Below are 22,832 nucleotides of genomic sequence, written 5' to 3' on the forward strand. Positions count from 1 at the left end.
CGACCTGCAGTTGCCTACAGGCAAGATGCAGCCCGGCACTACTCAAGGGGCTAACGAACTTTGGCCCAAGTGCCTCTTCTCGCCAACTAGACCATATCACTTTCCGTGACCCCGTGGGAATGCCCACAACGGGAAGTGTTGGGCTTCAGCAACCAGGACACTGGTTGGAACCCGACAGCGGGAATTAGGCCACCTTCCCGGCCACGTATCGGCAAGCTTCCAACTGGCAGGTTTCGCGGCCCAGACCACTGAGAAAACGCTCAAACGCTTCACAGCCTCGTCCTAAGTGCCCTCCTGCTGCCTGCAGGGCGAGTCAACCCTACTTGAAGCCACAGACATCATGCGAACACAGAGACACTGAACACCAGGGAAGACAGACCGCAAGCCTGTCTGCTTTGATGAGGCCCACAGCACCGCATGCATCCTAGCAAGTCTCCACTGCCACAGCGACACTACCGAGCAACTCACAGTGATCACAGGCACTGTCCCCGAGGACCACAGACAGACTTTCAATGGAAGACCTCTGCCATGCGAGGGGACTTGGAAGCCTGAAAGGGAAAGGTGGTTGGCCACGGCAGGGCACCTGGCAGGGCAACAGTGTCCCCATCTCTTCCCGGCCAATGGACTGCTCCGGATAAAGCTCTGGCTGTTCGAACGGCCTGCATGCCACATGGGCCGGCCGCGTCATGCCCTCCGGGAGAAACACTATCGCTTTGCACATTCCCAAAAGAAGGAACAAAACGACCAAAGGGCTTGTTCCCATAACTCACCTACCCCCAAGGAGGCCGGCACAGATGCCTCAGCATGTCCATCTTCTCTACGTCCCGCAAGACACCCGTGTGGAGTCACTCCTCCGCAAATGGGATCGCAACTCTACACAGGTTACCTACCTCACTACATCCTCATGAACTGCCAAAGCCATCCCCTCCATAGGCAGCTGATGCCAGCCCTTCACGAACAAGACACATCCTCGGGAAGCCGAGGCCAGCTCCTGCAACCCAATGATGACAGCCCATCCCACGACATTACATAGGACGTGTCCTCATGATACCTTAACTTTCTCTCCAGGCCCCCAGCCACCACACAGGCTTAAATGCAGCACTCGATCCTCAGCCCACTCCACGATGATCCACTTAGCACCAACAGTGTGCCGGCAGCTTCAGCAGAGGAGCTGACAGGGGCAGCCCCGAGGCCTAGTCCATCGGCCCCCTTCTGCCATCGCTCAACTCCAGCCCACCCCCGCTCACTGCTCCAGCCCCACCGGGCACTCAGGAACCTCACCACACCACACACAACATCAGAGAGGGCCACAGGCCTGGCCTGAGGCTCCAGGCTCCAACCAGGGAAGCTTGCTCATTTTGGCTTCCAGAATCAACCTCCGAAGCGGCATGCACAAAGCGTGATCCTGCCCAAAACACACCTCTCCAAGCTGCAAGCTCACTGGGCCTCCACCAGCACACGCTCCGACTCTGAAGACTAGCAGGAGAGCCTGCCCCCTTGTATTCCCTCAGCGGTCTTTTAGCAGGGCCCGGTGATGCATAGATGACCCAGCTTATGGGCAGACACGGTCGACCCTCACACAGGAGTCCCTCCAATGCTGGAGCCCTTAGTGGTGTTTGCATGCCTGTCAGCAGGGGACGTCGGCCCGCACTCCTAACTGTCCCATACCCCCGAGAGAGGAAACGTGCTGGACCCTCAGTTTCGATGAGGAGACGGTAAAACTTTCTCACTCATTATGTTCAGATTTTCCAAGGAATGCATACAAGGGTGTCATCATCTATCCAAGCACATGCTGGGACGCTGCAGAACACAAACGGGCAGGCCGTGGGGCTCTGCAGAGGAGCCATGACCCGGAAGTATTCCAACCGCCTGGGGAATCCACAGTCTTCAGGCCACTCAGCAAGACCAACAATCAATCCACTCTTGCAGCCACTGGGCCCATCTGATGAAAACCTAATATCCAATGACACATTTTAGTATGGGTGAATGCCTACCGTCCTGAGTTATCCACAGCCACGCTGAGCAACGTGCGCCCGCCCCACTTTTTCCAGTTCTCCTTAGGACATCCAGTCATCAGACAACGCGAAGGTCTTCTTGTCTTTGCCGACGGCCAGCCTTACCCTGCAGCTGCACCTGAGAAGTGGACAGAAATCATGCAGGCTTCTGAATTGCACCACGGTTCAGAGAACATGATTCTTGCGAACACTTACCTTGCCGTGAGCCCAGAACCTGCTTTCCAAGTAACACTATCCATTACCGAAAACTGATTGCGTGTCTCACAGCATGACTGGAGGAAGTTAGGCACGTACATTGGTCGGTGTGTCAGACACTGTATCTGTGTATTCACGTGAGTGGGCGTGTGTGACTGTGACTGCGCACGACGATGCGCTTGTGGGTTCCTGTGTGTGGCGCTGAATACGCGTCTTGGTCTCTGGGTGTCGCTGTGGCCCTCTGCAGACACCTCCAACAGTAAACGCCATAGTTTATACACAGCACCCTGGTTGGACCCCCAACTGAAAGGAGAAAGACCCCTGTCAGCTTCAAGAGGCCGCATGCGAAGATTAACCCCCAGGGGCTGCTGAAATAGGTCACAGACTCCCGCTCTCCCACAGCCACGCCTTCTGACCAAAGCACAAAGACTGGACGAGACCTGCCTCCCGGCCGTGGGTGTCACATCTACGTGGACCTGGAGACCCTGCCACCTACAAGCACATCTGATGTGCCCTTGGGGTCACTCCCAGCGCTCCCAGAAGCAAGGGAACCTCCCATGGGGGGGCTGACTCCGACCTGCAGTTGCCTACAGGCAAGATGCAGCCCGGCACTACTCAAGGGGCTAACGAACTTTGGCCCAAGTGCCTCTTCTCGCCAACTAGACCATATCACTTTCCGTGACCCCGTGGGAATGCCCACAACGGGAAGTGTTGGGCTTCAGCAACCAGGACACTGGTTGGAACCCGACAGCGGGAATTAGGCCACCTTCCCGGCCACGTATCGGCAAGCTTCCAACTGGCAGGTTTCGCGGCCCAGACCACTGAGAAAACGCTCAAACGCTTCACAGCCTCGTCCTAAGTGCCCTCCTGCTGCCTGCAGGGCGAGTCAACCCTACTTGAAGCCACAGACATCATGCGAACACAGAGACACTGAACACCAGGGAAGACAGACCGCAAGCCTGTCTGCTTTGATGAGGCCCACAGCACCGCATGCATCCTAGCAAGTCTCCACTGCCACAGCGACACTACCGAGCAACTCACAGTGATCACAGGCACTGTCCCCGAGGACCACAGACAGACTTTCAATGGAAGACCTCTGCCATGCGAGGGGACTTGGAAGCCTGAAAGGGAAAGGTGGTTGGCCACGGCAGGGCACCTGGCAGGGCAACAGTGTCCCCATCTCTTCCCGGCCAATGGACTGCTCCGGATAAAGCTCTGGCTGTTCGAACGGCCTGCATGCCACATGGGCCGGCCGCGTCATGCCCTCCGGGAGAAACACTATCGCTTTGCACATTCCCAAAAGAAGGAACAAAACGACCAAAGGGCTTGTTCCCATAACTCACCTACCCCCAAGGAGGCCGGCACAGATGCCTCAGCATGTCCATCTTCTCTACGTCCCGCAAGACACCCGTGTGGAGTCACTCCTCCGCAAATGGGATCGCAACTCTACACAGGTTACCTACCTCACTACATCCTCATGAACTGCCAAAGCCATCCCCTCCATAGGCAGCTGATGCCAGCCCTTCACGAACAAGACACATCCTCGGGAAGCCGAGGCCAGCTCCTGCAACCCAATGATGACAGCCCATCCCACGACATTACATAGGACGTGTCCTCATGATACCTTAACTTTCTCTCCAGGCCCCCAGCCACCACACAGGCTTAAATGCAGCACTCGATCCTCAGCCCACTCCACGATGATCCACTTAGCACCAACAGTGTGCCGGCAGCTTCAGCAGAGGAGCTGACAGGGGCAGCCCCGAGGCCTAGTCCATCGGCCCCCTTCTGCCATCGCTCAACTCCAGCCCACCCCCGCTCACTGCTCCAGCCCCACCGGGCACTCAGGAACCTCACCACACCACACACAACATCAGAGAGGGCCACAGGCCTGGCCTGAGGCTCCAGGCTCCAACCAGGGAAGCTTGCTCATTTTGGCTTCCAGAATCAACCTCCGAAGCAGCATGCACAAAGCGAGATCCTGCCCAAAACACACCTCTCCAAGCTGCAAGCTCACTGGGCCTCCACCAGCACACGCTCCGACTCTGAAGACTAGCAGGAGAGCCTGCCCCCTTGTATTCCCTCAGCGGTCTTTTAGCAGGGCCCGGTGATGCATAGATGACCCAGCTTATGGGCAGACACGGTCGACCCTCACACAGGAGTCCCTCCAATGCTGGAGCCCTTAGTGGTGTTTGCATGCCTGTCAGCAGGGGACGTCGGCCCGCACTCCTAACTGTCCCATACCCCCGAGAGAGGAAACGTGCTGGACCCTCAGTTTCGATGAGGAGACGGTAAAACTTTCTCACTCATTATGTTCAGATTTTCCAAGGAATGCATACAAGGGTGTCATCATCTATCCAAGCACATGCTGGGACGCTGCAGAACACAAACGGGCAGGCCGTGGGGCTCTGCAGAGGAGCCATGACCCGGAAGTATTCCAACCGCCTGGGGAATCCACAGTCTTCAGGCCACTCAGCAAGACCAACAATCAATCCACTCTTGCAGCCACTGGGCCCATCTGATGAAAACCTAATATCCAATGACACATTTTAGTATGGGTGAATGCCTACCGTCCTGAGTTATCCACAGCCACGCTGAGCAACGTGCGCCCGCCCCACTTTTTCCAGTTCTCCTTAGGACATCCAGTCATCAGACAACGCGAAGGTCTTCTTGTCTTTGCCGACGGCCAGCCTTACCCTGCAGCTGCACCTGAGAAGTGGACAGAAATCATGCAGGCTTCTGAATTGCACCACGGTTCAGAGAACATGATTCTTGCGAACACTTACCTTGCCGTGAGCCCAGAACCTGCTTTCCAAGTAACACTATCCATTACCGAAAACTGATTGCGTGTCTCACAGCATGACTGGAGGAAGTTAGGCACGTACATTGGTCGGTGTGTCAGACACTGTATCTGTGTATTCACGTGAGTGGGCGTGTGTGACTGTGACTGCGCACGACGATGCGCTTGTGGGTTCCTGTGTGTGGCGCTGAATACGCGTCTTGGTCTCTGGGTGTCGCTGTGGCCCTCTGCAGACACCTCCAACAGTAAACGCCATAGTTTATACACAGCACCCTGGTTGGACCCCCAACTGAAAGGAGAAAGACCCCTGTCAGCTTCAAGAGGCCGCATGCGAAGATTAACCCCCAGGGGCTGCTGAAATAGGTCACAGACTCCCGCTCTCCCACAGCCACGCCTTCTGACCAAAGCACAAAGACTGGACGAGACCTGCCTCCCGGCCGTGGGTGTCACATCTACGTGGACCTGGAGACCCTGCCACCTACAAGCACATCTGATGTGCCCTTGGGGTCACTCCCAGCGCTCCCAGAAGCAAGGGAACCTCCCATGGGGGGGCTGACTCCGACCTGCAGTTGCCTACAGGCAAGATGCAGCCCGGCACTACTCAAGGGGCTAACGAACTTTGGCCCAAGTGCCTCTTCTCGCCAACTAGACCATATCACTTTCCGTGACCCCGTGGGAATGCCCACAACGGGAAGTGTTGGGCTTCAGCAACCAGGACACTGGTTGGAACCCGACAGCGGGAATTAGGCCACCTTCCCGGCCACGTATCGGCAAGCTTCCAACTGGCAGGTTTCGCGGCCCAGACCACTGAGAAAACGCTCGAACGCTTCACAGCCTCGTCCTAAGTGCCCTCCTGCTGCCTGCAGGGCGAGTCAACCCTACTTGAAGCCACAGACATCATGCGAACACAGAGACACTGAACACCAGGGAAGACAGACCGCAAGCCTGTCTGCTTTGATGAGGCCCACAGCACCGCATGCATCCTAGCAAGTCTCCACTGCCACAGCGACACTACCGAGCAACTCACAGTGATCACAGGCACTGTCCCCGAGGACCACAGACAGACTTTCAATGGAAGACCTCTGCCATGCGAGGGGACTTGGAAGCCTGAAAGGGAAAGGTGGTTGGCCACGGCAGGGCACCTGGCAGGGCAACAGTGTCCCCATCTCTTCCCGGCCAATGGACTGCTCCGGATAAAGCTCTGGCTGTTCGAACGGCCTGCATGCCACATGGGCCGGCCGCGTCATGCCCTCCGGGAGAAACACTATCGCTTTGCACATTCCCAAAAGAAGGAACAAAACGACCAAAGGGCTTGTTCCCATAACTCACCTACCCCCAAGGAGGCCGGCACAGATGCCTCAGCATGTCCATCTTCTCTACGTCCCGCAAGACACCCGTGTGGAGTCACTCCTCCGCAAATGGGATCGCAACTCTACACAGGTTACCTACCTCACTACATCCTCATGAACTGCCAAAGCCATCCCCTCCATAGGCAGCTGATGCCAGCCCTTCACGAACAAGACACATCCTCGGGAAGCCGAGGCCAGCTCCTGCAACCCAATGATGACAGCCCATCCCCCGACATTACATAGGACGTGTCCTCATGATACCTTAACTTTCTCTCCAGGCCCCCAGCCACCACACAGGCTTAAATGCAGCACTCGATCCTCAGCCCACTCCACGATGATCCACTTAGCACCAACAGTGTGCCGGCAGCTTCAGCAGAGGAGCTGACAGGGGCAGCCCCGAGGCCTAGTCCATCGGCCCCCTTCTGCCATCGCTCAACTCCAGCCCACCCCCGCTCACTGCTCCAGCCCCACCGGGCACTCAGGAACCTCACCACACCACACACAACATCAGAGAGGGCCACAGGCCTGGCCTGAGGCTCCAGGCTCCAACCAGGGAAGCTTGCTCATTTTGGCTTCCAGAATCAACCTCCGAAGCAGCATGCACAAAGCGAGATCCTGCCCAAAACACACCTCTCCAAGCTGCAAGCTCACTGGGCCTCCACCAGCACACGCTCCGACTCTGAAGACTAGCAGGAGAGCCTGCCCCCTTGTATTCCCTCAGCGGTCTTTTAGCAGGGCCCGGTGATGCATAGATGACCCAGCTTATGGGCAGACACGGTCGACCCTCACACAGGAGTCCCTCCAATGCTGGAGCCCTTAGTGGTGTTTGCATGCCTGTCAGCAGGGGACGTCGGCCCGCACTCCTAACTGTCCCATACCCCCGAGAGAGGAAACGTGCTGGACCCTCAGTTTCGATGAGGAGACGGTAAAACTTTCTCACTCATTATGTTCAGATTTTCCAAGGAATGCATACAAGGGTGTCATCATCTATCCAAGCACATGCTGGGACGCTGCAGAACACAAACGGGCAGGCCGTGGGGCTCTGCAGAGGAGCCATGACCCGGAAGTATTCCAACCGCCTGGGGAATCCACAGTCTTCAGGCCACTCAGCAAGACCAACAATCAATCCACTCTTGCAGCCACTGGGCCCATCTGATGAAAACCTAATATCCAATGACACATTTTAGTATGGGTGAATGCCTACCGTCCTGAGTTATCCACAGCCACGCTGAGCAACGTGCGCCCGCCCCACTTTTTCCAGTTCTCCTTAGGACATCCAGTCATCAGACAACGCGAAGGTCTTCTTGTCTTTGCCGACGGCCAGCCTTACCCTGCAGCTGCACCTGAGAAGTGGACAGAAATCATGCAGGCTTCTGAATTGCACCACGGTTCAGAGAACATGATTCTTGCGAACACTTACCTTGCCGTGAGCCCAGAACCTGCTTTCCAAGTAACACTATCCATTACCGAAAACTGATTGCGTGTCTCACAGCATGACTGGAGGAAGTTAGGCACGTACATTGGTCGGTGTGTCAGACACTGTATCTGTGTATTCACGTGAGTGGGCGTGTGTGACTGTGACTGCGCACGACGATGCGCTTGTGGGTTCCTGTGTGTGGCGCTGAATACGCGTCTTGGTCTCTGGGTGTCGCTGTGGCCCTCTGCAGACACCTCCAACAGTAAACGCCATAGTTTATACACAGCACCCTGGTTGGACCCCCAACTGAAAGGAGAAAGACCCCTGTCAGCTTCAAGAGGCCGCATGCGAAGATTAACCCCCAGGGGCTGCTGAAATAGGTCACAGACTCCCGCTCTCCCACAGCCACGCCTTCTGACCAAAGCACAAAGACTGGACGAGACCTGCCTCCCGGCCGTGGGTGTCACATCTACGTGGACCTGGAGACCCTGCCACCTACAAGCACATCTGATGTGCCCTTGGGGTCACTCCCAGCGCTCCCAGAAGCAAGGGAACCTCCCATGGGGGGGCTGACTCCGACCTGCAGTTGCCTACAGGCAAGATGCAGCCCGGCACTACTCAAGGGGCTAACGAACTTTGGCCCAAGTGCCTCTTCTCGCCAACTAGACCATATCACTTTCCGTGACCCCGTGGGAATGCCCACAACGGGAAGTGTTGGGCTTCAGCAACCAGGACACTGGTTGGAACCCGACAGCGGGAATTAGGCCACCTTCCCGGCCACGTATCGGCAAGCTTCCAACTGGCAGGTTTCGCGGCCCAGACCACTGAGAAAACGCTCGAACGCTTCACAGCCTCGTCCTAAGTGCCCTCCTGCTGCCTGCAGGGCGAGTCAACCCTACTTGAAGCCACAGACATCATGCGAACACAGAGACACTGAACACCAGGGAAGACAGACCGCAAGCCTGTCTGCTTTGATGAGGCCCACAGCACCGCATGCATCCTAGCAAGTCTCCACTGCCACAGCGACACTACCGAGCAACTCACAGTGATCACAGGCACTGTCCCCGAGGACCACAGACAGACTTTCAATGGAAGACCTCTGCCATGCGAGGGGACTTGGAAGCCTGAAAGGGAAAGGTGGTTGGCCACGGCAGGGCACCTGGCAGGGCAACAGTGTCCCCATCTCTTCCCGGCCAATGGACTGCTCCGGATAAAGCTCTGGCTGTTCGAACGGCCTGCATGCCACATGGGCCGGCCGCGTCATGCCCTCCGGGAGAAACACTATCGCTTTGCACATTCCCAAAAGAAGGAACAAAACGACCAAAGGGCTTGTTCCCATAACTCACCTACCCCCAAGGAGGCCGGCACAGATGCCTCAGCATGTCCATCTTCTCTACGTCCCGCAAGACACCCGTGTGGAGTCACTCCTCCGCAAATGGGATCGCAACTCTACACAGGTTACCTACCTCACTACATCCTCATGAACTGCCAAAGCCATCCCCTCCATAGGCAGCTGATGCCAGCCCTTCACGAACAAGACACATCCTCGGGAAGCCGAGGCCAGCTCCTGCAACCCAATGATGACAGCCCATCCCACGACATTACATAGGACGTGTCCTCATGATACCTTAACTTTCTCTCCAGGCCCCCAGCCACCACACAGGCTTAAATGCAGCACTCGATCCTCAGCCCACTCCACGATGATCCACTTAGCACCAACAGTGTGCCGGCAGCTTCAGCAGAGGAGCTGACAGGGGCAGCCCCGAGGCCTAGTCCATCGGCCCCCTTCTGCCATCGCTCAACTCCAGCCCACCCCCGCTCACTGCTCCAGCCCCACCGGGCACTCAGGAACCTCACCACACCACACACAACATCAGAGAGGGCCACAGGCCTGGCCTGAGGCTCCAGGCTCCAACCAGGGAAGCTTGCTCATTTTGGCTTCCAGAATCAACCTCCGAAGCAGCATGCACAAAGCGAGATCCTGCCCAAAACACACCTCTCCAAGCTGCAAGCTCACTGGGCCTCCACCAGCACACGCTCCGACTCTGAAGACTAGCAGGAGAGCCTGCCCCCTTGTATTCCCTCAGCGGTCTTTTAGCAGGGCCCGGTGATGCATAGATGACCCAGCTTATGGGCAGACACGGTCGACCCTCACACAGGAGTCCCTCCAATGCTGGAGCCCTTAGTGGTGTTTGCATGCCTGTCAGCAGGGGACGTCGGCCCGCACTCCTAACTGTCCCATACCCCCGAGAGAGGAAACGTGCTGGACCCTCAGTTTCGATGAGGAGACGGTAAAACTTTCTCACTCATTATGTTCAGATTTTCCAAGGAATGCATACAAGGGTGTCATCATCTATCCAAGCACATGCTGGGACGCTGCAGAACACAAACGGGCAGGCCGTGGGGCTCTGCAGAGGAGCCATGACCCGGAAGTATTCCAACCGCCTGGGGAATCCACAGTCTTCAGGCCACTCAGCAAGACCAACAATCAATCCACTCTTGCAGCCACTGGGCCCATCTGATGAAAACCTAATATCCAATGACACATTTTAGTATGGGTGAATGCCTCCCGTCCTGAGTTATCCACAGCCACGCTGAGCAACGTGCCCCCGCCCCACTTTTTCCAGTTCTCCTTAGGACATCCAGTCATCAGACAACGCGAAGGTCTTCTTGTCTTTGCCGACGGCCAGCCTTACCCTGCAGCTGCACCTGAGAAGTGGACAGAAATCATGCAGGCTTCTGAATTGCACCACGGTTCAGAGAACATGATTCTTGCGAACACTTACCTTGCCGTGAGCCCAGAACCTGCTTTCCAAGTAACACTATCCATTACCGAAAACTGATTGCGTGTCTCACAGCATGACTGGAGGAAGTTAGGCACGTACATTGGTCGGTGTGTCAGACACTGTATCTGTGTATTCACGTGAGTGGGCGTGTGTGACTGTGACTGCGCACGACGATGCGCTTGTGGGTTCCTGTGTGTGGCGCTGAATACGCGTCTTGGTCTCTGGGTGTCGCTGTGGCCCTCTGCAGACACCTCCAACAGTAAACGCCATAGTTTATACACAGCACCCTGGTTGGACCCCCAACTGAAAGGAGAAAGACCCCTGTCAGCTTCAAGAGGCCGCATGCGAAGATTAACCCCCAGGGGCTGCTGAAATAGGTCACAGACTCCCGCTCTCCCACAGCCACGCCTTCTGACCAAAGCACAAAGACTGGACGAGACCTGCCTCCCGGCCGTGGGTGTCACATCTACGTGGACCTGGAGACCCTGCCACCTACAAGCACATCTGATGTGCCCTTGGGGTCACTCCCAGCGCTCCCAGAAGCAAGGGAACCTCCCATGGGGGGGCTGACTCCGACCTGCAGTTGCCTACAGGCAAGATGCAGCCCGGCACTACTCAAGGGGCTAACGAACTTTGGCCCAAGTGCCTCTTCTCGCCAACTAGACCATATCACTTTCCGTGACCCCGTGGGAATGCCCACAACGGGAAGTGTTGGGCTTCAGCAACCAGGACACAGGTTGGAACCCGACAGCGGGAATTAGGCCACCTTCCCGGCCACGTATCGGCAAGCTTCCAACTGGCAGGTTTCGCGGCCCAGACCACTGAGAAAACGCTCAAACGCTTCACAGCCTCGTCCTAAGTGCCCTCCTGCTGCCTGCAGGGCGAGTCAACCCTACTTGAAGCCACAGACATCATGCGAACACAGAGACACTGAACACCAGGGAAGACAGACCGCAAGCCTGTCTGCTTTGATGAGGCCCACAGCACCGCATGCATCCTAGCAAGTCTCCACTGCCACAGCGACACTACCGAGCAACTCACAGTGATCACAGGCACTGTCCCCGAGGACCACAGACAGACTTTCAATGGAAGACCTCTGCCATGCGAGGGGACTTGGAAGCCTGAAAGGGAAAGGTGGTTGGCCACGGCAGGGCACCTGGCAGGGCAACAGTGTCCCCATCTCTTCCCGGCCAATGGACTGCTCCGGATAAAGCTCTGGCTGTTCGAACGGCCTGCATGCCACATGGGCCGGCCGCGTCATGCCCTCCGGGAGAAACACTATCGCTTTGCACATTCCCAAAAGAAGGAACAAAACGACCAAAGGGCTTGTTCCCATAACTCACCTACCCCCAAGGAGGCCGGCACAGATGCCTCAGCATGTCCATCTTCTCTACGTCCCGCAAGACACCCGTGTGGAGTCACTCCTCCGCAAATGGGATCGCAACTCTACACAGGTTACCTACCTCACTACATCCTCATGAACTGCCAAAGCCATCCCCTCCATAGGCAGCTGATGCCAGCCCTTCACGAACAAGACACATCCTCGGGAAGCCGAGGCCAGCTCCTGCAACCCAATGATGACAGCCCATCCCACGACATTACATAGGACGTGTCCTCATGATACCTTAACTTTCTCTCCAGGCCCCCAGCCACCACACAGGCTTAAATGCAGCACTCGATCCTCAGCCCACTCCACGATGATCCACTTAGCACCAACAGTGTGCCGGCAGCTTCAGCAGAGGAGCTGACAGGGGCAGCCCCGAGGCCTAGTCCATCGGCCCCCTTCTGCCATCGCTCAACTCCAGCCCACCCCCGCTCACTGCTCCAGCCCCACCGGGCACTCAGGAACCTCACCACACCACACACAACATCAGAGAGGGCCACAGGCCTGGCCTGAGGCTCCAGGCTCCAACCAGGGAAGCTTGCTCATTTTGGCTTCCAGAATCAACCTCCGAAGCAGCATGCACAAAGCGAGATCCTGCCCAAAACACACCTCTCCAAGCTGCAAGCTCACTGGGCCTCCACCAGCACACGCTCCGACTCTGAAGACTAGCAGGAGAGCCTGCCCCCTTGTATTCCCTCAGCGGTCTTTTAGCAGGGCCCGGTGATGCATAGATGACCCAGCTTATGGGCAGACACGGTCGACCCTCACACAGGAGTCCCTCCAATGCTGGAGCCCTTAGTGGTGTTTGCATGCCTGTCAGCAGGGGACGTCGGCCCGCACTCCTAACTGTCCCATACCCCCGAGAGAGGAAACGTGCTGGACCCTCAGTTTCGATGAGGAGACGGTAAAACTTTCTCACTCATTATGTTCAGATTTTCCAAGGAATGCATACAAGGGTGTCATCATCTATCCAAGCACATGCTGGGACGCTGCAGAACACAAACGGGCAGGCCGTGGGGCTCTGCAGAGGAGCCATGACCCGGAAGTATTCCAACCGCCTGGGGAATCCACAGTCTTCAGGCCACTCAGCAAGACCAACAATCAATCCACTCTTGCAGCCACTGGGCCCATCTGATGAAAACCTAATATCCAATGACACATTTTAGTATGGGTGAATGCCTACCGTCCTGAGTTATCCACAGCCACGCTGAGCAACGTGCGCCCGCCCCACTTTTTCCAGTTCTCCTTAGGACATCCAGTCATCAGGCAACGCGAAGGTCTTCTTGTCTTTGCCGACGGCCAGCCTTACCCTGCAGCTGCACCTGAGAAGTGGACAGAAATCATGCAGGCTTCTGAATTGCACCACGGTTCAGAGAACATGATTCTTGCGAACACTTACCTTGCCGTGAGCCCAGAACCTGCTTTCCAAGTAACACTATCCATTACCGAAAACTGATTGCGTGTCTCACAGCATGACTGGAGGAAGTTAGGCACGTACATTGGTCGGTGTGTCAGACACTGTATCTGTGTATTCACGTGAGTGGGCGTGTGTGACTGTGACTGCGCACGGGGATGCGCTTGTGGGTTCCTGTGTGTGGCGCTGAATACCCGTCTTGGTCTCTGGGTGTCGCTGTGGCCCTCTGCAGACACCTCCAACAGTAAACGCCATAGTTTATACACAGCACCCTGGTTGGACCCCCAACTGAAAGGAGAAAGACCCCTGTCAGCTTCAAGAGGCCGCATGCGAAGATTAACCCCCAGGGGCTGCTGAAATAGGTCACAGACTCCCGCTCTCCCACAGCCACGCCTTCTGACCAAAGCACAAAGACTGGACGAGACCTGCCTCCCGGCCGTGGGTGTCACATCTACGTGGACCTGGAGACCCTGCCACCTACAAGCACATCTGATGTGCCCTTGGGGTCACTCCCAGCGCTCCCAGAAGCAAGGGAACCTCCCATGGGGGGGCTGACTCCGACCTGCAGTTGCCTACAGGCAAGATGCAGCCCGGCACTACTCAAGGGGCTAACGAACTTTGGCCCAAGTGCCTCTTCTCGCCAACTAGACCATATCACTTTCCGTGACCCCGTGGGAATGCCCACAACGGGAAGTGTTGGGCTTCAGCAACCAGGACACTGGTTGGAACCCGACAGCGGGAATTAGGCCACCTTCCCGGCCACGTATCGGCAAGCTTCCAACTGGCAGGTTTCGCGGCCCAGACCACTGAGAAAACGCTCGAACGCTTCACAGCCTCGTCCTAAGTGCCCTCCTGCTGCCTGCAGGGCGAGTCAACCCTACTTGAAGCCACAGACATCATGCGAACACAGAGACACTGAACACCAGGGAAGACAGACCGCAAGCCTGTCTGCTTTGATGAGGCCCACAGCACCGCATGCATCCTAGCAAGTCTCCACTGCCACAGCGACACTACCGAGCAACTCACAGTGATCACAGGCACTGTCCCCGAGGACCACAGACAGACTTTCAATGGAAGACCTCTGCCATGCGAGGGGACTTGGAAGCCTGAAAGGGAAAGGTGGTTGGCCACGGCAGGGCACCTGGCAGGGCAACAGTGTCCCCATCTCTTCCCGGCCAATGGACTGCTCCGGATAAAGCTCTGGCTGTTCGAACGGCCTGCATGCCACATGGGCCGGCCGCGTCATGCCCTCCGGGAGAAACACTATCGCTTTGCACATTCCCAAAAGAAGGAACAAAACGACCAAAGGGCTTGTTCCCATAACTCACCTACCCCCAAGGAGGCCGGCACAGATGCCTCAGCATGTCCATCTTCTCTACGTCCCGCAAGACACCCGTGTGGAGTCACTCCTCCGCAAATGGGATCGCAACTCTACACAGGTTACCTACCTCACTACATCCTCATGAACTGCCAAAGCCATCCCCTCCATAGGCAGCTGATGCCAGCCCTTCACGAACAAGACACATCCTCGGGAAGCCGAGGCCAGCTCCTGCAACCCAATGATGACAGCCCATCCCACGACATTACATAGGACGTGTCCTCATGATACCTTAACTTTCTCTCCAGGCCCCCAGCCACCACACAGGCTTAAATGCAGCACTCGATCCTCAGCCCACTCCACGATGATCCACTTAGCACCAACAGTGTGCCGGCAGCTTCAGCAGAGGAGCTGACAGGGGCAGCCCCGAGGCCTAGTCCATCGGCCCCCTTCTGCCATCGCTCAACTCCAGCCCACCCCCGCTCACTGCTCCAGCCCCACCGGGCACTCAGGAACCTCACCACACCACACACAACATCAGAGAGGGCCACAGGCCTGGCCTGAGGCTCCAGGCTCCAACCAGGGAAGCTTGCTCATTTTGGCTTCCAGAATCAACCTCCGAAGCAGCATGCACAAAGCGAGATCCTGCCCAAAACACACCTCTCCAAGCTGCAAGCTCACTGGGCCTCCACCAGCACACGCTCCGACTCTGAAGACTAGCAGGAGAGCCTGCCCCCTTGTATTCCCTCAGCGGTCTTTTAGCAGGGCCCGGTGATGCATAGATGACCCAGCTTATGGGCAGACACGGTCGACCCTCACACAGGAGTCCCTCCAATGCTGGAGCCCTTAGTGGTGTTTGCATGCCTGTCAGCAGGGGACGTCGGCCCTCACTCCTAACTGTCCCATACCCCCGAGAGAGGAAACGTGCTGGACCCTCAGTTTCGATGAGGAGACGGTAAAACTTTCTCACTCATTATGTTCAGATTTTCCAAGGAATGCATACAAGGGTGTCATCATCTATCCAAGCACATGCTGGGACGCTGCAGAACACAAACGGGCAGGCCGTGGGGCTCTGCAGAGGAGCCATGACCCGGAAGTATTCCAACCGCCTGGGGAATCCACAGTCTTCAGGCCACTCAGCAAGACCAACAATCAATCCACTCTTGCAGCCACTGGGCCCATCTGATGAAAACCTAATATCCAATGACACATTTTAATATGGGTGAATGCCTACCGTCCTGAGTTATCCACAGCCACGCTGAGCAACGTGCGCCCGCCCCACTTTTTCCAGTTCTCCTTAGGACATCCAGTCATCAGACAACGCGAAGGTCTTCTTGTCTTTGCCGACGGCCAGCCTTACCCTGCAGCTGCACCTGAGAAGTGGACAGAAATCATGCAGGCTTCTGAATTGCACCACGGTTCAGAGAACATGATTCTTGCGAACACTTACCTTGCCGTGAGCCCAGAACCTGCTTTCCAAGTAACACTATCCATTACCGAAAACTGATTGCGTGTCTCACAGCATGACTGGAGGAAGTTAGGCACGTACATTGGTCGGTGTGTCAGACACTGTATCTGTGTATTCACGTGAGTGGGCGTGTGTGACTGTGACTGCGCACGGGGATGCGCTTGTGGGTTCCTGTGTGTGGCGCTGAATACGCGTCTTGGTCTCTGGGTGTCGCTGTGGCCCTCTGCAGACACCTCCAACAGTAAACGCCATAGTTTATACACAGCACCCTGGTTGGACCCCCAACTGAAAGGAGAAAGACCCCTGTCAGCTTCAAGAGGCCGCATGCGAAGATTAACCCCCAGGGGCTGCTGAAATAGGTCACAGACTCCCGCTCTCCCACAGCCACGCCTTCTGACCAAAGCACAAAGACTGGACGAGACCTGCCTCCCGGCCGTGGGTGTCACATCTACGTGGACCTGGAGACCCTGCCACCTACAAGCACATCTGATGTGCCCTTGGGGTCACTCCCAGCGCTCCCAGAAGCAAGGGAACCTCCCATGGGGGGGCTGACTCCGACCTGCAGTTGCCTACAGGCAAGATGCAGCCCGGCACTACTCAAGGGGCTAACGAACTTTGGCCCAAGTGCCTCTTCTCGCCAACTAGACCATATCACTTTCCGTGACCCCGTGGGAATGCCCACAACGGGAAGTGTTGGGCTTCAGCAACCAGGACACTGGTTGGAACCCGACAGCGGGAATTAGGCCACCTTCCCGGCCACGTATCGGCAAGCTTCCAACTGGCAGGTTTCGCGGCCCAGACCACTGAGAAAACGCTCGAACGCTTCACAGCCTCGTCCTAAGTGCCCTCCTGCTGCCTGCAGGGCGAGTCAACCCTACTTGAAGCCACAGACATCATGCGAACACAGAGACACTGAACACCAGGGAAGACAGACCGCAAGCCTGTCTGCTTTGATGAGGCCCACAGCACCGCATGCATCCTAGCAAGTCTCCACTGCCACAGCGACACTACCGAGCAACTCACAGTGATCACAGGCACTGTCCCCGAGGACCACAGACAGACTTTCAATGGAAGACCTCTGCCATGCGAGGGGACTTGGAAGCCTGAAAGGGAAAGGTGGTTGGCCACGGCAGGGCACCTGGCAGGGCAACAGTGTCCCCATCTCTTCCCGGCCAATGGACTGCTCCGGATAAAGCTCTGGCTGTTCGAACGGCCTGCATGCCACATGGGCCGGCCGCGTCATGCCCTCCGGGAGAAACACTATCGCTTTGCACATTCCCAAAAGAAGGAACAAAACGACCAAAGGGCTTGTTCCCATAACTCACCTACCCCCAAGGAGGCCGGCACAGATGCCTCAGCATGTCCATCTTCTCTACGTCCCGCAAGACACCCGTGTGGAGTCACTCCTCCGCAAATGGGATCGCAACTCTACACAGGTTACCTACCTCACTACATCCTCATGAACTGCCAAAGCCATCCCCTCCATAGGCAGCTGATGCCAGCCCTTCACGAACAAGACACATCCTCGGGAAGCCGAGGCCAGCTCCTGCAACCCAATGATGACAGCCCATCCCACGACATTACATAGGACGTGTCCTCATGATACCTTAACTTTCTCTCCAGGCCCCCAGCCACCACACAGGCTTAAATGCAGCACTCGATCCTCAGCCCACTCCACGATGATCCACTTAGCACCAACAGTGTGCCGGCAGCTTCAGCAGAGGAGCTGACAGGGGCAGCCCCGAGGCCTAGTCCATCGGCCCCCTTCTGCCATCGCTCAACTCCAGCCCACCCCCGCTCACTGCTCCAGCCCCACCGGGCACTCAGGAACCTCACCACACCACACACAACATCAGAGAGGGCCACAGGCCTGGCCTGAGGCTCCAGGCTCCAACCAGGGAAGCTTGCTCATTTTGGCTTCCAGAATCAACCTCCGAAGCAGCATGCACAAAGCGAGATCCTGCCCAAAACACACCTCTCCAAGCTGCAAGCTCACTGGGCCTCCACCAGCACACGCTCCGACTCTGAAGACTAGCAGGAGAGCCTGCCCCCTTGTATTCCCTCAGCGGTCTTTTAGCAGGGCCCGGTGATGCATAGATGACCCAGCTTATGGGCAGACACGGTCGACCCTCACACAGGAGTCCCTCCAATACTGGAGCCCTTAGTGGTGTTTGCATGCCTGTCAGCAGGGGACGTCGGCCCTCACTCCTAACTGTCCCATACCCCCGAGAGAGGAAACGTGCTGGACCCTCAGTTTCGATGAGGAGACGGTAAAACTTTCTCACTCATTATGTTCAGATTTTCCAAGGAATGCATACAAGGGTGTCATCATCTATCCAAGCACATGCTGGGACGCTGCAGAACACAAACGGGCAGGCCGTGGGGCTCTGCAGAGGAGCCATGACCCGGAAGTATTCCAACCGCCTGGGGAATCCACAGTCTTCAGGCCACTCAGCAAGACCAACAATCAATCCACTCTTGCAGCCACTGGGCCCATCTGATGAAAACCTAATATCCAATGACACATTTTAGTATGGGTGAATGCCTACCGTCCTGAGTTATCCACAGCCACGCTGAGCAACGTGCGCCCGCCCCACTTTTTCCAGTTCTCCTTAGGACATCCAGTCATCAGACAACGCGAAGGTCTTCTTGTCTTTGCCGACGGCCAGCCTTACCCTGCAGCTGCACCTGAGAAGTGGACAGAAATCATGCAGGCTTCTGAATTGCACCACGGTTCAGAGAACATGATTCTTGCGAACACTTACCTTGCCGTGAGCCCAGAACCTGCTTTCCAAGTAACACTATCCATTACCGAAAACTGATTGCGTGTCTCACAGCATGACTGGAGGAAGTTAGGCATGTACATTGGTCGGTGTGTCAGACACTGTATCTGTGTATTCACGTGAGTGGGCGTGTGTGACTGTGACTGCGCACGACGATGCGCTTGTGGGTTCCTGTGTGTGGCGCTGAATACGCGTCTTGGTCTCTGGGTGTCGCTGTGGCCCTCTGCAGACACCTCCAACAGTAAACGCCATAGTTTATACACAGCACCCTGGTTGGACCCCCAACTGAAAGGAGAAAGACCCCTGTCAGCTTCAAGAGGCCGCATGCGAAGATTAACCCCCAGGGGCTGCTGAAATAGGTCACAGACTCCCGCTCTCCCACAGCCACGCCTTCTGACCAAAGCACAAAGACTGGACGAGACCTGCCTCCCGGCCGTGGGTGTCACATCTACGTGGACCTGGAGACCCTGCCACCTACAAGCACATCTGATGTGCCCTTGGGGTCACTCCCAGCGCTCCCAGAAGCAAGGGAACCTCCCATGGGGGGGCTGACTCCGACCTGCAGTTGCCTACAGGCAAGATGCAGCCCGGCACTACTCAAGGGGCTAACGAACTTTGGCCCAAGTGCCTCTTCTCGCCAACTAGACCATATCACTTTCCGTGACCCCGTGGGAATGCCCACAACGGGAAGTGTTGGGCTTCAGCAACCAGGACACTGGTTGGAACCCGACAGCGGGAATTAGGCCACCTTCCCGGCCACGTATCGGCAAGCTTCCAACTGGCAGGTTTCGCGGCCCAGACCACTGAGAAAACGCTCAAACGCTTCACAGCCTCGTCCTAAGTGCCCTCCTGCTGCCTGCAGGGCGAGTCAACCCTACTTGAAGCCACAGACATCATGCGAACACAGAGACACTGAACACCAGGGAAGACAGACCGCAAGCCTGTCTGCTTTGATGAGGCCCACAGCACCGCATGCATCCTAGCAAGTCTCCACTGCCACAGCGACACTACCGAGCAACTCACAGTGATCACAGGCACTGTCCCCGAGGACCACAGACAGACTTTCAATGGAAGACCTCTGCCATGCGAGGGGACTTGGAAGCCTGAAAGGGAAAGGTGGTTGGCCACGGCAGGGCACCTGGCAGGGCAACAGTGTCCCCATCTCTTCCCGGCCAATGGACTGCTCCGGATAAAGCTCTGGCTGTTCGAACGGCCTGCATGCCACATGGGCCGGCCGCGTCATGCCCTCCGGGAGAAACACTATCGCTTTGCACATTCCCAAAAGAAGGAACAAAACGACCAAAGGGCTTGTTCCCATAACTCACCTACCCCCAAGGAGGCCGGCACAGATGCCTCAGCATGTCCATCTTCTCTACGTCCCGCAAGACACCCGTGTGGAGTCACTCCTCCGCAAATGGGATCGCAACTCTACACAGGTTACCTACCTCACTACATCCTCATGAACTGCCAAAGCCATCCCCTCCATAGGCAGCTGATGCCAGCCCTTCACGAACAAGACACATCCTCGGGAAGCCGAGGCCAGCTCCTGCAACCCAATGATGACAGCCCATCCCACGACATTACATAGGACGTGTCCTCATGATACCTTAACTTTCTCTCCAGGCCCCCAGCCACCACACAGGCTTAAATGCAGCACTCGATCCTCAGCCCACTCCACGATGATCCACTTAGCACCAACAGTGTGCCGGCAGCTTCAGCAGAGGAGCTGACAGGGGCAGCCCCGAGGCCTAGTCCATCGGCCCCCTTCTGCCATCGCTCAACTCCAGCCCACCCCCGCTCACTGCTCCAGCCCCACCGGGCACTCAGGAACCTCACCACACCACACACAACATCAGAGAGGGCCACAGGCCTGGCCTGAGGCTCCAGGCTCCAACCAGGGAAGCTTGCTCATTTTGGCTTCCAGAATCAACCTCCGAAGCGGCATGCACAAAGCGAGATCCTGCCCAAAACACACCTCTCCAAGCTGCAAGCTCACTGGGCCTCCACCAGCACACGCTCCGACTCTGAAGACTAGCAGGAGAGCCTGCCCCCTTGTATTCCCTCAGCGGTCTTTTAGCAGGGCCCGGTGATGCATAGATGACCCAGCTTATGGGCAGACACGGTCGACCCTCACACAGGAGTCCCTCCAATGCTGGAGCCCTTAGTGGTGTTTGCATGCCTGTCAGCAGGGGACGTCGGCCCTCACTCCTAACTGTCCCATACCCCCGAGAGAGGAAACGTGCTGGACCCTCAGTTTCGATGAGGAGACGGTAAAACTTTCTCACTCATTATGTTCAGATTTTCCAAGGAATGCATACAAGGGTGTCATCATCTATCCAAGCACATGCTGGGACGCTGCAGAACACAAACGGGCAGGCCGTGGGGCTCTGCAGAGGAGCCATGACCCAGAAGTATTCCAACCGCCTGGGGAATCCACAGTCTTCAGGCCACTCAGCAAGACCAACAATCAATCCACTCTTGCAGCCACTGGGCCCATCTGATGAAAACCTAATATCCAATGACACATTTTAATATGGGTGAATGCCTACCGTCCTGAGTTATCCACAGCCACGCTGAGCAACGTGCGCCCGCCCCACTTTTTCCAGTTCTCCTTAGGACATCCAGTCATCAGACAACGCGAAGGTCTTCTTGTCTTTGCCGACGGCCAGCCTTACCCTGCAGCTGCACCTGAGAAGTGGACAGAAATCATGCAGGCTTCTGAATTGCACCACGGTTCAGAGAACATGATTCTTGCGAACACTTACCTTGCCGTGAGCCCAGAACCTGCTTTCCAAGTAACACTATCCATTACCGAAAACTGATTGCGTGTCTCACAGCATGACTGGAGGAAGTTAGGCATGTACATTGGTCGGTGTGTCAGACACTGTATCTGTGTATTCACGTGAGTGGGCGTGTGTGACTGTGACTGCGCACGACGATGCGCTTGTGGGTTCCTGTGTGTGGCGCTGAATACGCGTCTTGGTCTCTGGGTGTCGCTGTGGCCCTCTGCAGACACCTCCAACAGTAAACGCCATAGTTTATACACAGCACCCTGGTTGGACCCCCAACTGAAAGGAGAAAGACCCCTGTCAGCTTCAAGAGGCCGCATGCGAAGATTAACCCCCAGGGGCTGCTGAAATAGGTCACAGACTCCCGCTCTCCCACAGCCACGCCTTCTGACCAAAGCACAAAGACTGGACGAGACCTGCCTCCCGGCCGTGGGTGTCACATCTACGTGGACCTGGAGACCCTGCCACCTACAAGCACATCTGATGTGCCCTTGGGGTCACTCCCAGCGCTCCCAGAAGCAAGGGAACCTCCCATGGGGGGGCTGACTCTGACCTGCAGTTGCCTACAGGCAAGATGCAGCCCGGCACTACTCAAGGGGCTAACGAACTTTGGCCCAAGTGCCTCTTCTCGCCAACTAGACCATATCACTTTCCGTGACCCCGTGGGAATGCCCACAACGGGAAGTGTTGGGCTTCAGCAACCAGGACACTGGTTGGAACCCGACAGCGGGAATTAGGCCACCTTCCCGGCCACGTATCGGCAAGCTTCCAACTGGCAGGTTTCGCGGCCCAGACCACTGAGAAAACGCTCAAACGCTTCACAGCCTCGTCCTAAGTGCCCTCCTGCTGCCTGCAGGGCGAGTCAACCCTACTTGAAGCCACAGACATCATGCGAACACAGAGACACTGAACACCAGGGAAGACAGACCGCAAGCCTGTCTGCTTTGATGAGGCCCACAGCACCGCATGCATCCTAGCAAGTCTCCACTGCCACAGCGACACTACCGAGCAACTCACAGTGATCACAGGCACTGTCCCCGAGGACCACAGACAGACTTTCAATGGAAGACCTCTGCCATGTGAGGGGACTTGGAAGCCTGAAAGGGAAAGGTGGTTG

The 22,832-nt window shown here is 56.6% G+C and overlaps 8 non-coding genes across 8 annotated transcripts; all 8 read right to left on the reverse strand.

The window, feature by feature from the left end:
* Positions 1-1,689: 1,689 nt before the first annotated feature.
* Positions 1,690-1,783, reverse strand: LOC133085861 (small nucleolar RNA SNORD116). Its single transcript, XR_009699659.1, has one exon. It is a non-coding gene; the product is annotated as a small nucleolar RNA SNORD116 (small nucleolar RNA).
* Positions 1,784-4,472: 2,689 nt separating this feature from the next.
* Positions 4,473-4,566, reverse strand: LOC133085862 (small nucleolar RNA SNORD116). The gene has a single exon (XR_009699660.1). It is a non-coding gene; the product is annotated as a small nucleolar RNA SNORD116 (small nucleolar RNA).
* A 2,689-nt stretch (positions 4,567-7,255) lies between these two features.
* LOC133085863 (small nucleolar RNA SNORD116) lies at positions 7,256-7,349 on the reverse strand. Its single transcript, XR_009699661.1, has one exon. It is a non-coding gene; the product is annotated as a small nucleolar RNA SNORD116 (small nucleolar RNA).
* A 2,689-nt stretch (positions 7,350-10,038) lies between these two features.
* Positions 10,039-10,132, reverse strand: LOC133085864 (small nucleolar RNA SNORD116). The gene has a single exon (XR_009699662.1). It is a non-coding gene; the product is annotated as a small nucleolar RNA SNORD116 (small nucleolar RNA).
* A 2,689-nt stretch (positions 10,133-12,821) lies between these two features.
* Positions 12,822-12,915, reverse strand: LOC133085865 (small nucleolar RNA SNORD116). Its single transcript, XR_009699663.1, has one exon. It is a non-coding gene; the product is annotated as a small nucleolar RNA SNORD116 (small nucleolar RNA).
* Positions 12,916-15,604: 2,689 nt separating this feature from the next.
* On the reverse strand, positions 15,605-15,698 carry LOC133085866 (small nucleolar RNA SNORD116). Its single transcript, XR_009699664.1, has one exon. It is a non-coding gene; the product is annotated as a small nucleolar RNA SNORD116 (small nucleolar RNA).
* Positions 15,699-18,387: 2,689 nt separating this feature from the next.
* LOC133085868 (small nucleolar RNA SNORD116) lies at positions 18,388-18,481 on the reverse strand. Its single transcript, XR_009699666.1, has one exon. It is a non-coding gene; the product is annotated as a small nucleolar RNA SNORD116 (small nucleolar RNA).
* A 2,689-nt stretch (positions 18,482-21,170) lies between these two features.
* Positions 21,171-21,264, reverse strand: LOC133085869 (small nucleolar RNA SNORD116). The gene has a single exon (XR_009699667.1). It is a non-coding gene; the product is annotated as a small nucleolar RNA SNORD116 (small nucleolar RNA).
* Between the last annotated feature and the right edge of the window lie 1,568 nt (positions 21,265-22,832).

Source organism: Eubalaena glacialis, chromosome 2, assembly GCF_028564815.1.
Source record: "Eubalaena glacialis isolate mEubGla1 chromosome 2, mEubGla1.1.hap2.+ XY, whole genome shotgun sequence".
Taxonomy (NCBI): Eukaryota; Metazoa; Chordata; class Mammalia; order Artiodactyla; family Balaenidae; genus Eubalaena; species Eubalaena glacialis.